The sequence below is a fragment of the Chelonia mydas genome, chromosome 5 (genome assembly GCF_015237465.2).
Source record: "Chelonia mydas isolate rCheMyd1 chromosome 5, rCheMyd1.pri.v2, whole genome shotgun sequence".
In the NCBI taxonomy this organism is placed as follows: Eukaryota; Metazoa; Chordata; order Testudines; family Cheloniidae; genus Chelonia; species Chelonia mydas.
In genome coordinates, this window is record NC_051245.2 from 98,102,690 (window position 1) to 98,118,915 (window position 16,226).

Below are 16,226 nucleotides of genomic sequence, written 5' to 3' on the forward strand. Positions count from 1 at the left end.
CTCTACTGAGATAGCCAAGAAGTGCCACTTGAGTGTTGACATGACTACCTGTACTAGAAGCTGAATTAGGACCACTTACTCACTTCACATAGGCCACCAAACAGTTAACTGGTAGGCAGTACTTAAATATTATGGCTTGACGTCTATGCAGATGAATTTTATTACCATTAATCGGTATTCATAAAATGTGTACAGCTCTGTATCTGGGGAATCTGATGAGGTTATTAATGAGGCCACTACTTGGATTTACACAGCAAATGTGATCAAGATCAAGAAACAAGGTTTTCTGTATAAATGATAATTACAGTAACTTGATTTGCTCATAAAGACAGGCTAACTAGACTGCAGTTTTGCAGTTGTTTCTTGTTTTTCACTATCCTGAAGTTTACATAAATCTTCCACTGAATTGCCAACTTCTACACACCTGTCTTGTTTAGGTATTTTTGAATATATAATATAAATTAACTAAACTTTATAACTAACTCAGTATTATTGCCCAGAATTTTAAAGGTCATTATATGTGGAAACCCTATGCAATTTTTGAAGAGGTGATGATGTCCCCTGGTCCAAGATGGAAGTGGATAACAGTGGTGCTCTTGACACTGGAAGTCTGTCTCTCCACTGATAAGGCTGGCACTCCCAGATGCCAGAGAGAGGAACTGATAAGTGTGTGTGTGGGGGGGGGGGGGTTGGGGGGGTAATCGTTCACTGAGTAGATAAGATGGGTATTGTCTTATGGGCCAGGCTCTTCTGCTGTATTTCTCTCTGGATGACTGTTTGATGGAACTTATGGCGTTTGTGAAGGCACTTCCTAAAACTTCCTGTGCTGCCTGTATAATCTGTTGTTTGTTTTATTTTGTCATCTTTATTAACATTTCATTTCAGATCATTCAAATAACAATCCAACTTCTAAGGCTTATTGTTTTAAATGTAGCTGAAGTCTGTAGCCACTCAAGATTTGAAATTAATTCACCCCTTAGAAGTATTAGACAAGCTCAGGCATAAATAAATAATATAATTTTCAATGTTTTTCTGAAATTCTTAAGACAAAATTTGTTGCTATGCTAACTGATAAAATGATTCGCGTGTATTGGGTGGTTACACTGTAATTCTTAAATTATCTCAGATTTTCTTTTTCTTTTTAATTGATTTTGTATTATATTTTATTATTCCAGTAAAATAAATATAATAACCTCTCCAGCTCTCATAGGATATGCTCAGTATGTTCACAAATCTAAAGGAGATGATAAATGATGCATAGACATTCTGTTCTAATTTTCTGTAATTATCCGTATGCCCAAAGTTAAATTAATTCTACCAGTACTAGTCCTTGCATTGTTGTTTATTTGCTGTTGATCAGTAAAACAAAGTGGAATCCCTCCAGTCTTTTGCACCTTGAATTACTCTTCTTTTGACCTCTGAACAGGTGCAAATTGGCATTGCTTTGCAGTGTTGTTTTCATGTTTGTAGACTTCCTAGGCATGGGACCCAGGTACAGACAGACTGGTCCAGTAGCAGAGGTAATGGAGGGTGAGTGTGGAAGTAGTGGACTATGATTTATTGGAGTGTGCAACAAAATATGCAGACCATGTTCTCAAAGCCCTTTCCCAGAATGCGCTTGCATAGCTCAACACACTCAGCTCCCTTTTGGAGTTTGTGATGAAGCACAGGGGTTGTACAGCTGTGTTATGCAGGATGGCCACCTATCTCTCCGTGCACCTGGAGCTCTGTACTGCAAGGAACTGAGTGCCCTTTTCCACTGACTTTAGTGTGAGCTGGGAGTAAGCACCTTGCAAGATCAAGGCATTAGAAAAGTCAGCTGGAACTTGGATCTAGATCTGCAGTTTTCCAGGGCAAATTTTTGTAAAGCCTTCAGATTTTGTTCCAAAGGACTATGTTCTGTTTTAGGTAGAAATCTGATCTGAAGTATAGGGAGATATGCGGGTGTCTCAGATTTCACAATGTGGTGACTAATGAGTTACTTTTTAATAGTACTCTAAAGCACGAATTTAAAAAAAAAATATGCTCGCTACGACAGGGTGGTTTGATTTAAATCAATGTGATAAAATTGGCAAATTAAAATCATTATTTAAATTATCAAACAGGAACCCTTGATTTAAAGAATCAATTTTAATCTTGTTTTCTATTTCCTAAAGAAAGTTTAATTTTCATTGCTTTGGTAACCATTAACATTAAAACATGTTGATTGCAACTAAATATAGCCTTTACACTACATTTGGTGGTACTTTTAGCTAACCAGGAGGTTATCCTATATCTATACACATTTATTTAAGAATTATATAGCTTACCATGCATTGATTCAAATTCTTAATGTTTACTTTTTTGTTACAAAATTGTTCATGATGCATTTCTTATTTACTAGAGGACTAATTTTTTATTTGGGACTTCTGTCAAGCTGTATTTGAAATCTAATTTTCATCCAAATTTAAAATGTTTGTTCATTTTTTGATCTTTATTAGTCAAATAAATCTACCTTAAATGTGCTGGGTACATAAGAAAAAAAGATATGTTTGTGAAAACATATTCTCCATTTGAAACTGGTCTGTTAAACAAAGGAAGTATTGTGTGTGAATAGAACTGATTGTTTCTGGTCACCATGTCCTTTGAGATTTTTTTAAACTAGTAGATCTCATCCTCTCACCTCATTTTTATTCAGAGATGAAAAGAGAAAAACAATATTTCCTGCTTTTTCAATTTTGTTTCTCAATTTTGAATGAACTAATCATTGAACTGAATTAGTTGAATAAGGTGAAACAAAGAAAATATTTTCTCTGACCCCGTAGAAGAGGCTACTGCTGTCAAATGCTGGTTTTAGTATTTCTACAGGCTCTGTTTGCAGGTGCTTACCCAACGACATCTCACAGTTCTGTGCTTTGGCTCTTTTAAAACTTTGGCAGCAAACACGTACTGCTTATTTTTATTTATATATGGAGTATTTTAATTTAAATGATTTTAATAGATTATAGTAAGGTTAGGTCTCATCTTATAATTTCAAATTTAATTTTAAATATATTTTACAAGTATTTTATTTAAATAAAAACACCTTTTTTATCATTTGGTTTTGTGACTTGGGCTCAAAAAGATAAAAATGTGACTGCCATGTCTTTTTAAAAACTAGCTTTATTTTTACCACAGCTCTCCTGACCTGCCTTGCGTTTGTTCAGTCAAAAGTAGGAAGGAAAGGGAGGAGTAGCTGATCTGTCAGGTTTTACGCAGCAGGTACAGTACTTGGGTTAGAAATAAGTATAGATTGTGCTTCTCATATCAATAATTTGCAATTCAATTGTTGCAAATTGAACTCTTAAGCAATTAATTGCCACATTCATTTGTAAAAATATGTGCTCCCCTGTAAGGCTGACAAGCAGCTTCGATCTGTACACTTTGACCATCTAAGTATCTTATTATTTTTGGGAATGGGAATAGTGTAAATTAAAGAGCATTTCCAAATGAGTTTCGTTATTTAAATGCCATCTGCTGTTCCTAAACTTGGCCTCTCAGGAGGTAAATGCATTACTTCATTTCCTTGTGGAAACCGAACTTGTCTGTATCTCCTTTATAGGTGGTGTGGTATAGCTATCATATGATGACTTTTAGCTAAACTTAGACGGGGGTTATCTTTCAGTATTTTAAGAACTTTAGTTTTGGTTTGTGATCCTGGTAGCTTTTACTCCTTGCTGATAATTCTCTCTTTTTATATGTCAAAATTCAGTATGATGGCAGCAGGTAAGAAACTTAACTGAGGTCTGTTCATGTCTGAGTAACTTTTATCTTTTGTATACAAAGTATTTTTACATTTCCCTTCTCCATCTTTCACGTGCTGTAAAACATTAGTCTGCTGCAAAAGTAAAGACTTAAATTGTAATCTTTCTGCGAAGTATGGTCTACTTAATTATCCGAAGCGTAAAAAATATATTCAGGCAGTAGACTGAGTACTCACAAGTATTAAATATGCTCCGTATTTCCTTCTCCAAAGCAGGACTTGTTGAGTGACTTTTTGAATTTTTTTTCTCCTCTCTACTTTCCTGTTTATCTCAAATGAAACAAATGATGTCGTTCTTACTATTAAAGTTATTTTGGGGAAAATATGTTGTCATATTTGCAGACCTACATTGGTGGTACCGTAAAAAATTTTTATGGGTATATATTCCATACCTATTCAACAATAAAAAAAGAGGTACTGCAGGCATCTGGTACTGCAGCCAACATACTGTATTCAAAAATTGGAAGAACAATGTAGCAAGAATACAAGCAGCATTTATAATTTAAAGGATATTGCTAATGGAATTCCTTTTTGCTACATTCAGCCAACAAGTATAAAAATACTTAAGAAAAAGGATCGTTATGGTAGTAACAATATGTTAAAAGCTTCTTGTACATATCTTTATACCACCAGAGTGGTATTATTCTTCCTGAAATTAACCAAAGTTGGCTTAGGCACTGTAGTGTTACTTTCTGTATGGCAAAGAAGTCTGTATATTAAATTAAACCCAGCTCCTGCAACCATTTACATGTGCTCAGTTTTTACAGGAGTGAGATCTAAAACAGTAAAAGTTTGTAAGGCAAAATAGCTTAAATTAAAAACTGTATATTTGTAAACAAGGTACAACAAATAGCACAGAAGCTCTCAGAGAAACTATACCTAGTAGCTTGGGCAAAACGAACACAGTTTCAACTTTCATTTTCTCTTCCCTTTCTTGTATCCTGGTGGTCCAATCTGTAGGAAAAATTAACTTTCATCCTGTAATAAATACATCTCTTTTTGCCTGGGCTTGAATCAGCAACATCTGCATTGTAGTGGCAGAAATGTGTAGTTAAAGATAAATATCCGCAATCATGACTTTGGCATTATCTTTAATAAACATAAATAAAATAAATCAACATTTCCCACACCTCCATATTTTATTTTACTGCGTATTTCTTGTATTTGGCATAGGAAATACAACAAACACTGGCAAATGTAAACTACCATGGGAGGTGAATAGCTTTTGTACTTTGCACTTTGTACACAGAGCGTTCTGTGGTTCATCCGTCTCTTGTGTAGGAACAATTCCGAAGAATTCTCAGCTTATGGCTTCATTCCTGAGGTATAAAATAAAATCACTTTTGGGGTGGTAAAATATAGAAAAGCATTAAAATATTTTGTAATCATGTTAGCTAATCCCTTGTTTATAATGCATAGTGATAGACAGAGGACGGAAAAGGTTTGGCTCACATGGGGGACAGACCATCTGTAGCCACAGATGGTAGAACACCTGTACTCTCTTAAAATGGAAGGTAAAAAGATTTTTGTCCATACTGCCTTTGAAACTTACACTCTTACTTGTCTGCTTGTTAACTAATACCAATGATTCCTTCATATTGCACTCTTGAGAAGAATGCTGAATGGCCTTGAACTGTAGTGCAGCCATAGGAATTTTAGAAATAGGGCTAAAATGATTAATAAAGGAATCAATAGAAATTTTTATTAAAACTATTGATTTGGTTTATAAAGGAAGGGCATTATAACTTATTTTTGTCTTGCCATTTTATTAGAGGGAAAAGTGAGAATAATCCCAGTGCAATATGTAGATAGGTGCAAATCAATACTTTCTTTCAGTGCTTGTTACATTTCCAAAGCTATACAAGCATTAAAAGAAAGAAATATGTTAAGGAAAAATCTTAAATTAAGAGGAAAATAGCTAGCCACAGAAGTTTTAAATCCAACTTGGTGTTATTATCTTGTAACGTTTTTGCCTCTCTTCCTTTCCTCCCCTCCCAGGGAAAATTCACAGAAGTGTAACAAATCCCTTGTGATACCTGCTTTTGGCACTGACTCTATCACACTCAGTAACTGGAGCTCGTGGAAAATACAGCTACCTCTCAGTAATGCTTGTGCTTCCTTGACAATAGAAACAGAAGTGAAAGCGATGAGTGCTGCCAATCAATGCACTTGCTCCTCCCTGTCGCAGAGCCTTTAAAACCAGAGAATCTCTAACATAAAAACAAACAGACAAAATAAAAACCCTCATTAAGAGGCAGAAAGCCAGCTAAGAGTCAGCGGCACTAAAAACTGAACCCCTATATGGGAACAGAGGGCCAGATGCAATACAGAATCCTCCTAAATCACCCTACCCAGTGTTACCAATCTTGGTTCAGTGGCTTAGTATCTAAACATTTTCCAAACTTTGTTTCTGTTTGGGGTTGAAGTGGATCAAAGACGTTCCCCTGTTTCATTCCAAACTGCTTTGGTGAGAAGGAAAGGGGGCAAGGTGCTAACGAGTCTGGGATTTTCTTATCCCTGGTTCCTCCAGTAAGTGGACAGAGAGCACTGCTGCTGCCTCCTTTATGAGTTCACTTCCTGCTCCTGTCCTGGACTGTTCTTGGACTGGGTTTCTCTGTAGCAAGCTGTTACTATGGAGTAGTGAGAAGGGCTGTTAGCTTTTCGGGGAGCTAGCTTTTTAGCCTGGAATAAGCACAGCAAAGAAAATATTCTTCTGCTCAGGCATCCTGAATAGTTTGAGAAGAGAGATTATTGGCTTATTTTGTCCTGTGGGCAATGTGACTGTCAGTGAAGCCAACCTCCCTTATAACTAAAAATATCCTATTTATTTTTAGTATTGTACAGGATACAAAATTGCCTGCCTACTAGGCAGCCCATACAGAGAAACCAATAATAAATCACATAGCAGATGTTATTGCTTCACAGTTGTAAACATATATAACTCTGGGAGCATTCTTTTGAAAGAAACCCCCCCCCCCACTAATTTATTATATATCTCTAGGGTTTTCCACGGTACCTTTAGTGGAGCATATATGTTTCCAGGAGTTTGTATCATACTATGATCAGCACAGAAATACTTTATTTTGCTGATTTTCTTTTAATGTTTTTGTAGCTAAATATTGAAGGGGGAAAAAACAAATCACAGATGGTTAATTAGTCACATTATGGGTCCTTTACTGATGTGTGGGGTTTTGGCAGCAGTTACCTGGATTGGGTTTGGTCCAGTATTTCAGTGTACTGGAATGTGACCTTTAGATCTAAACTTCAGTTAGAAAATAGGTATCTGATGATAGCTTGGAATGCGCAGTGAGATACATAGTGAGCCGTCCAGATAACGTCTGTTTGCTCATGTCAGCATAGAGCTGTAGCCTTGGCCCGTACACAGGTTGCATGAAAGTCTAGTTTTCTGGCACTTGAATGCTGACTGCTTGTTAAAAAGAGAGCTGCTGTGCTGTAGACCGGTGGTACTGCAAATGCCGGTGGTACTGCTTGCTTACAATTAAACACCTCTGTGTCAGCTGAAGTAGAAGGTAGCATGTATTTAGCTCACTATTAATTTTTGTTCTCAATAAAGGAATAACTTTTTTTTATAAATTTCTAGCACAATTTAAGTCTATCCACTCCGTGAAAATGACTGGTCTCTTTGTGGGGACTGCTTCTTTAATAATATGCCGTACAGTGTCATTGTATTTCCCAGCAGTGACTGAGCCTCAGGAGGCAGACTGGGACTGAGAATCTTTAAATACCACTGAAAAACTGGAGAATTTCAAAACTGTTGTAAAACGCAGGCTACAAAAATAATATAATTTAACAATTGCAAACGCTCTCTTTTAAAATGCCTAGAGCTTTTCCCAGTCTTTTTCCTGCCTGGCTTCCTGTGACAGCTATAAAGAAACAGTACACACCATACTAGGGGCTAGGAAACTCTTTCACAACAGTCATGTAACCCAGAGCTCTAATCTAGGGCTTAGAGATGAAAAATTAGTTCATGAACCTGCTGTGTCTCTCTCAGCTTGTCGTTGTCAGTTTAGTTCTGTATTAGAATTAGGGTTGCCAGGTGTCTGGGTTTTGACCAGAACACCCAGTCAAAAAGGGACCCTGGCAGCTCTGGTCAGCACTGCTAACCAGGCTGTTAGAAGTCCAGATGGCACGGGGCTGGCAGGCTCCCTGCCTGGATCTGCGCAGCTCCTGGGAAGCTGCAGGCATGTCCCTCCAGTATCTAGACATGGGGTGGCCAGCCATGGGGCTTCCGCGTGCTGCCCCTGCCCCGAGCACCGACTCCGCAGCTCCCATTGGCTGGGAACCATGGTCAATGGCAGCTGCGGGGGCAGCATGCTGAGCCCCCTAGCCCCTCCACTGAGGAGCTGGACATGCCGGCTGCTTCCAGAAGCTGCCTAAGTTGCCGTCCAAACCCCCTCCTGCACCCCAACACTGCCCCAGCCCTGAGCCCCCTGCCCCAGCCTGGAGTCCCCTCCCGCACCCTGAACCCTTCATTTCTGGCCCCACCCTGGAGCCTACACCCCCAGTTAGAGCCCTCACCCCCTCCCACACCTCAATCCCCTGCCTCAACCCAGTGAAAATGAACAAGTGAGTGAGGGTAGGGGAGAGTGAGCGATGGAGGGAGTGGCCTCAGGGCAGCACAGGGGGCGGGGCAAGGGTGTTTGGTTTTGTGCGATTAGAAAGTTGGCGACCCTAATTAGAATTGAAAAGGGTACATTGGAATTTATAAAAAAACTGCTCTGCCTGTCTCCAAATAGCAGCAGCAAAGGACTGCACCTGTGCCTCTATTGTTTCTGTGCTGAAACTTCTTCGGGAAGCAGAACACTGCTATCATTGTCCGTGTACTGCTGCTCGGTTTTTGACAACAGTAGTGGAGAAGCATGATAGGTAAAAGCAGTGGGACAGGCACAATCCCGAGGGGGATTTAAACACTTGGGGTGTGTAGGGAGTGGGAAGGTAGAGGCCCACAGCCCTGTGCTGAATTTAAACATCTGATTTCTCAGAGGCAAAGTAATTATGCAGTGATGCAGTGTATTCTCATGTGTACAGTAGTGGAGGGTGTGTTGCTAATTTAGCCAGTACCAAGGGGTTAATAGTGCTATAGCTATTGAAAAGAATGCAGGCATCAACCCTAAGAAAGATCAGCATGCTTCAGACAACTGGTACAATTGCTATGTAAATCCCTCTTGGAGAGAGGGAGAGAGCCTGAGCGTGGCCGCTGCCTTCCAAAACACAGGCCTTTACTACTTGAGCTAAGTGGGAAATTCCACAGCTGGCATTAGAAGCAAGTTCCTTTACCCTCTGTGTGGCCAGCTGCTAGAGAGTAACCTCGCACTCTCCTAAATGGAAAGCCAAGTGCATTATAGCACGCTGCGTCCTACCTGCCTTATCTGGGTCCATTCTGTTTGTCCCTGTAACCATGCACAGTGATAACGTCACCCATATGTGAGGCTGAGGCGGTGCAGCTTGCAGGAAGTTGCCAACTTTTTAGTGACCCACTAAATGTAAAGTATTGAAAATACAGCTGCAGTGTCCTAGCTGTCCTGAGCTGCAGACAGTCTCCTGGTAGCCTGTGTCAGCTCTGGGTCGAAACACTGAGTGAGGCACTGTAACTTGTCACATGCTCATTCACTGAAGGCAGTTTTGAAAGTGCTGTGTGGGAGCAAACAGGCTCTTCAATTAAGACTCGATGCACTTGTGGAGCCCCCCTCCCCCCCCAGGAATGTCCACACATGCGTTATAGAGGCTGTGACGCTAGAACAGTTGCTCCACGGGAAGGGCTTGAAAAACCCACTTGTCCAGGATGAGTAAAAATTTTACCTGAGTAGACGGGGCTAGGGAGCTGCTGGCTCCTTCCTTGGTGGGGTGGGGGAAGGCCTGAATTTCATGGTCTCTGAGCCACTTCCTCTTGTTTGGGAAGGGGGAAAAGCTGCACCAGTGTTTTAAGGAAAGGGAGGAGAGGGAGCACAGCATAGGCGTTGTTTTTCTTGTACAGGATGGGGAGCAGTGCGTAAAGAAGTCCATGTGGAGAAGAGGTGCTGGAACACTGAGGGTCTCCTCTGTATCCAGGAGAGTGGTAACCTAAGAGCAGGCTGCAAAGAGGTGAGGGGGCCCATGTTCATTTGTTTGGGGGATAATGGAGCCCAGTATTCAGTAATGGTGGCAGTGGGGTGTGAGGAGGTGCACTGCTTCTTTAAATGTGTATCAGGAAGCCAGGCGAGGGGTAAGGTGCAGAGTGAGGCTTGGGGAGATTCTGGGCAGGAGCTCTGCAGTGAAGCAGGGAGACAGCAGCTTTAGGGTTAATGCTGTCACTCTGATTCCAATAGTTCCACGTTCAGCGCTGGAAGAAAGCGACTCTTTGTGATATCCTTTATCGCTGCTGCATGACATGAGAGAACCTAGAGTTTGTTGATTTGGTGGAGAGATTAGATCCCCAGTATTAATGGGGAGAGTGCCAGTGTGTATGTTGGAGAGAGCGAACAGAATTTATTTTATCTGGTGGGGAGCAGAACTGATGGGGCTGCGGGATGAGGATAAAGATGACTTGGTGCTGAGGAAGTGAAGAAGTAAACTAAAGAGACATGGCTTTAATGGATGTTGCCTTAGGAGTGGTGATGGAGCGAGTACTTCTCACCTGGCCAGGTAGGTTGATCCTTGGGCAAGAAGCTGCTGGACATTTTCAAGCCCACAGAGATTAGTCACCAGGAAGAGCTGTCTGTTAAATTAACTTTGTGACTGTCATGCAGTGTTAGGATTAAAGGAAATATGTCACCTCTTTACCAGAATGGATGCATCTGCCACTGCTTTCAGTAGCTTCTCAGGACTCCTTTTCTGTGGCCTAACTTCCTCATCAGATGGATTACAGCTGTAGGCTTCTTTTGAGAAGTTGCTGTCATAAAGGGGGCACCAACTGCAGCATCTCTAACCCATAATCCTTCTCACCAATATGCCATTTTATACCAAGCTTCACCTAAAGTTCAAGGTCCAGGCTCGTTGGAGCTAAATGTCTCTGTTTACCCAGGATTGGACTTAAAATTCTTTGACAGTACATCCGTAAGCAATTGCCAGAGTTGCTTTAATGAGCTTAACACACTGTCCTGACTGCATTTATTGCTACCAACTTATCTTAAACCTTTTGAAGAAAAACAGTTTTGTATTGGTAAGATCTTGACTTGTGAATGTTATGAATGAACATTTAATTAAATGCTGTATTTTGTCCTACCCTGTGGAATGCAAAGCTCTGATTGTCATAGTCTGTTATGTGCTGTGAGAGGGGATGTGTGGAGGTTTGCATTGCTTCTTGTGCCAGGAAGAGCCGTTCCAGGCTTTTCAGTGTTTGCAGGCCAAGGCCAGTGAACGTCTGACCTACATACAGAATCCTGAAAAGGCCTAGTGTGTGATTTGTGTATTGTCTCCTCCCCACCCCTCTCCCGTTAACACCTGCTTTGGGAGACTTTCACTCTGTGTTGGTGCTGGGTGATTTTCATCTCAGCTAGCAGCTTTGTCCGGGTGGATGAAAACATTTTTATTAACGTTTTCTTTTGGAGAATTATCAATAGCTTTGCATTTCCTGACATTTAAAAATGCTAAGTAATGGCTGTTTGGCTTCCCACCCCTGACCTTTTACCTGAGTAGAGAACATGATTATATGGCAGTAGTGCACAGAAATGTTTCCTAATTACTGTAGACACTTTGAACAAACCTCAATGAATATTCTTATCCCGGGTAGTTTCTTATCCCAGGTTTTAGCAATTCACTATAAACACAAAAGAGAGCAGGGAAGAAAATGTGAATGGAGGGAATATTTTCTTTTCCTCATAGTTCCTTCATAATGCTCACATTAGGGAGAGATGAACATTTCCTTTTCTCTACATTTTATTTATCCTGGGTGAGAGAATTAATAACTGCTCACAGCTGAGCTGTGGATACTGAATGTAACTAGAGCCTGCTGAGATAATCACAGTTAACACACAGGTCTGTAACCCAGGTCCTAGTCTGAGGCCAGATCCACACTACCAATTTACATAGATATAACTATGTCGCTTTTGGGGGGGGGGTGTGAAAAATCCACCCCCCTGAGTGATGTAGTTATACCGACCTCACCCCCAGTGTAGACTGCACTATATTGAAGGGAGACAGAGCTACCACCACCTTCCGCAGTGGTGGGTTAACTATGTCGATGGGAAAAGCTCTCCGGTTGGCGCAGTAGCATCTTCACTAAAGTACTACAGTGATGCAGCTGCAGCGGTGTCTGTGTAGACAAGCCCTTAGTGGGAGAATCACGTAATTCCGCTCCAAAGGAGGTGATGGCTGGAGGCTCATTGCCTTTGCAGATGCACTCAGAGTGGACAATGGTGCAGCTAGCCTGGTAACTGAAGTTAGCTGATGATGAATGACAAAAACGATGCTCAGGGTTTGGGGATACTTAATGGATGAGAAATAGGGTTTCGCAGTGCTGTGATAAATTCACAGTTAAGCATGGCCTTAGACGAGGCATATAAGGACCATAGCCATGCAGACACACTGTAGGCAGTGTGCCCATAGAGGTATAATTGCCCCTGCACCAGAATCAAACTGCATGATCTACCAAGAGGCAAGACTATGGCAGGTGTGTATGCCCTTTTCTCTCCTCCCACTGTTCCTAAGATGCAGCCAAAGCATTACTTGATGTGTCCTCTTAACTGCACACAAGAATCATAGGACTGACGGTTTGCAAATTAAAATGTAATATATATCTGGTAGATACAGAAAAGATGACCTTCCGCAGAGCACCTGCCACAGATCTTAAAGGGAGTAATGCGAGTTTCAATGATAGGCCCTTGTGCAATAGGAACTGAAAGAAAAAATGGGGTCACTCCCACCCAGCTATACATAAATGTATTTGGCTGCTCCTTGTAGGTGAACGTCAATTGTTCAGCTTCATAAAGTCTAGCAATAGGCTATGGTGTTCTTGGTATTTTAATTATCGGAATCTAGAATTATGGAATATTTTATCCTCTCTAAGTTCTTCTTCTCATTTGACTCTCACTGACATATCTCTCCTTCCTTTAAATAATTCTTCACAAGATTCTAAGACCCATTCCCTTTGTGGGGTCTCAGAGCCTGGGAGCCAGCCTGAATGTGTACACTGCTATTTTTAGCACGATAGCATTAGGCCAGGTGGGTTGACCCAGGCTCTGAGACTTGCTGCTGTGTGTCTTTTTTTGTAGTGTAGATGTACCCTATGAGTCCCAGATAAACTGAGTCCCAGCTCGTGAGTTTCCCTGCCTTTGCACAGGAAAATCCCTTCTAAGGCATCTGTCCCTAATTTGCAGATTGGAGATTTATAAATTAAATATGCTAGAGAATATTCATTAACAATCTTAACTGAGAATTTCTGAACTTTAAAAAAAGTAAAAGTGTGCGTACACACTGTGAAGTCTGCACAGCTGTTTTAGCAAGTGAAGAATTAATAACCTTTAAGAATTAATAACCTTTAGTTAAAGTTAACCAGGCTTTTGGTACCGAATACTTTTGTTGATCTTGTAGAAATCTTCTATTCCACTTCTGGAGACCACTTACACAGAAAGGGAGTTGCTTTATTAAGAAGCAGTATTGACCATTTCTATCAAACAACCTGTGCACTATGCATGTTAACCTTTGAACCCGTGAATCTGCATCCCCGCTTCTTCCACCAACTAAGGTGTATGAGCAGTTTTCTAAAATTCTCTCAAAGCTGCCCTATCACCCACACTAATAATGATGGCAGTGCTAAGTAGACAGGCTACCAGATTTTTAACCTTCAATGATCTATATTTACTTTGAACAGCTGCCGATGACATGGTGAAAACGCCAGCAGCTGCTCAACATGAGCTGTTTCACTATTGGTGGAGCGGCACTAATGCCAGAGCAGTGGTGGGAAAATTTCAGAATATAGCCAGTGTAGGCGCACCCGTAACTTACTGTGTGAAACACCCTTATTATAAACAGCATCTCCCAAAATACAGGCCAACTGCCAAGAACAGCTTTATGTAAACAGAGCAAATGCTTGTAAAGTACAGCTGAGTCTGGCTTCAGTAACCAGCTCCTCTAAAGGAAACTAAAGCTTTATTTTTATTTGACAGACATTATTCAAACCAGAATTATGTCAGCCAAACTCATCTGCAGTACAGGAAGCAAGCAGTTTCCCCCGAAACAGGCTAAGGTTAAAAACAATCCCTAAAGTGTCATTTAATATACATTAGGATGAGTAAGCAATAACCCTGTAACCTAAGTCTAACAGGACTAATCAGCAGGGAGAATGCTCTTCAGTGTTGAAGTGTAGAAAGGTCTTTGTCTTTGAAGTGTAGAAATTTCTCTCTAGTAACCAGAAGGTAGGCTTTTATTTAAAAGAAAAAAACGGTTTCTAGAGCTCCTGGCAGTGAAGATATCCTAGTTACGTGAATTAGTGTTACTGTTTGCTTACTTCAGTGTGTTTGCAGACTCAGTAGCATTCACCATGTGTAAGAGTGGGAATTTCACTTAACCCCCTACTCATCTTCATCAGGGCCATTTGTATGCTGGTGACACACAGGTCCTAACTGTACCAGGGCCTCACAATTCCTGCAGCCCCCCAGTCAGTTCTGTAGCAAATGGAAAATTCTGAGGCAATATTGATGGCAAAAATCATTCCAAAGCATGTTTTTGTTGGATCAATTTAAAAAGACAATTCTACAGATTGCTCACTGTTATATTTTAGAAACGTTTCCTATTTGCATCGAGGTAGAATAATAACAATCCAGAGTAGGACATGCTATGTTTGACCAGAAATTCCCAGGGAATGATGTGGAAAACACTCCCTTTCATTATGCATTGGCTTGATGAGCCAAAGTCACAGGGAGATGTAGGATTCCTTGCCAGAAGAGTGGTGCTATGAGGAATGCCAGCTGCAACAGGGAGCCCCAAAGGGCACAACTGAGCTATCCACGTTTTTCTTGGTTCTTCGCTCAAATTTTTTTGGGGAGTGGGAGGAGGGTCAAACCAGTGACAAGGGCTTCTACCATTTTAAAAAGTTCTGCTAAACATCAAAACCTGCTAGACTTCCCCTATTAGTGTTTATTGCATGCTCTTACATAGCTTGTTATGGGAAAGTTTGTTTACTGTGTGCTCTTACGCTGTACACAATTTTGCCCTTTTATTATTCTGCCCAGGCTAGTTTTAGCTCCATACTGCAAGCCCCACAACCCCAAGTCAGTTGACACAGGCTCTGAGGTTTGCTGCCACAGGTCTCTTTATTTTTAGCGTATAGACATACTCTTATTTGTGGGGAGGGGTAAAGGATCAATAGGAGCAATAGATGCTGCACCATTGATGTAGCTGGGAGTGTTCCACTCTGAATCTTGCTGAATCCTTTTAGAACCTAGAGGCCTTGGGCCATCTCACTGGCTCCCTGCTTCCAAGCTCAGCTCCTGCAGGGGCCATACTGTAAAGGTCTCCATATAGGCCAGAGCTGTAAGAAGAGGCTGGGAGGAAGGCAAATAAGTTAATGTGACATGATTAGGATCTGCATTTACTTGCCTGAAAAAGCTGAAAGGATTTCCAAGGGAGCTACAAGGCTTCCTTTTTCACCCCTCTTCCCATAAATCCTGCCGAGATGCTTCTGTGGGACTTGTGGGAGGGGGGAAGGTGTCACAGTGGTGGATGACTTTGTTGAAATGTTCAATGTAGTCCCAAAGCAAATACCTGCAGTACAGGATGTGGTTAGCTGCTCATAGGTGAGTGTGTAAATCATAAAGGGTCATGTTGTCATCTCTGTACAGGACTGAATCACAGAGGATGCCTCCTTGGGGCAGAGCACATGGGTACAGGCTAGGAGAGTGATGCCATCAGAGGATTGTTTCTTTTGCAATGTGGGATGAGCCAGGCCAGCAACAACTGAGTGAACAGCCACTATCACCAACTTAATTCCCCCAACCAACCAGACTTTAGCAGGGAAATTAATTCACTTATGCGTTTTCTTCACCTGCAATGTGGAAAAGCTTAGCTGGATTAAAAAATGAACTGGGTGTTTATATGGAACTGTGAACATTCACGGTTACATGAGATGGGATTAAAAAGAAATTACAAGGGATATAAACCCTCATTCTCCAGGGAATAAGTCAATCACTAACACGCTGAGTTTAGGAAGAATGGTGCTATCCTTAATCTTGCTCTGGATATACATCTCTATGTATCTTAGGCCCGATTCTTCACTGCCATGTACCTGATGTAGTTATCTGCTGTCATGATTACAGGACTAGCTACATCTCTGACTCATTCCCTGGTCTCTGAGTGCACATTCCAAGCATGTCAGACCTTTCTTAGGATGGAATTCTGCAGTTCTCCCACTCTTACATGACGTCCTAGCCCACAGTGTCCTGTGCTTACCTACAACAGGTCCAACTGGGTTCAGGTACCTGTGGTTTTTCCATTCGGGAGCTTGTGACCA

At 41.2% G+C, this 16,226-nt stretch overlaps 1 protein-coding gene across 11 annotated transcripts in view; it reads left to right on the forward strand.

The window, feature by feature from the left end:
- KANK1 (KN motif and ankyrin repeat domains 1) overlaps positions 1 to 16,226 on the forward strand; it is a 166,558-nt gene that overhangs the window by 78,977 nt on the left and 71,355 nt on the right. Inside the window, exon 1 of one of the 11 annotated variants that reach the window (XM_043547231.1) lies at positions 10,138 to 10,423. The exons of the other annotated variants lie outside the window; for them this stretch is intronic. The gene's annotated coding sequence lies outside the window, so the exon portion shown is untranslated. Of the gene's footprint in view, positions 1 to 10,137; positions 10,424 to 16,226 lie in introns of those variants that run through there. 11 annotated transcript variants of the gene reach the window in all.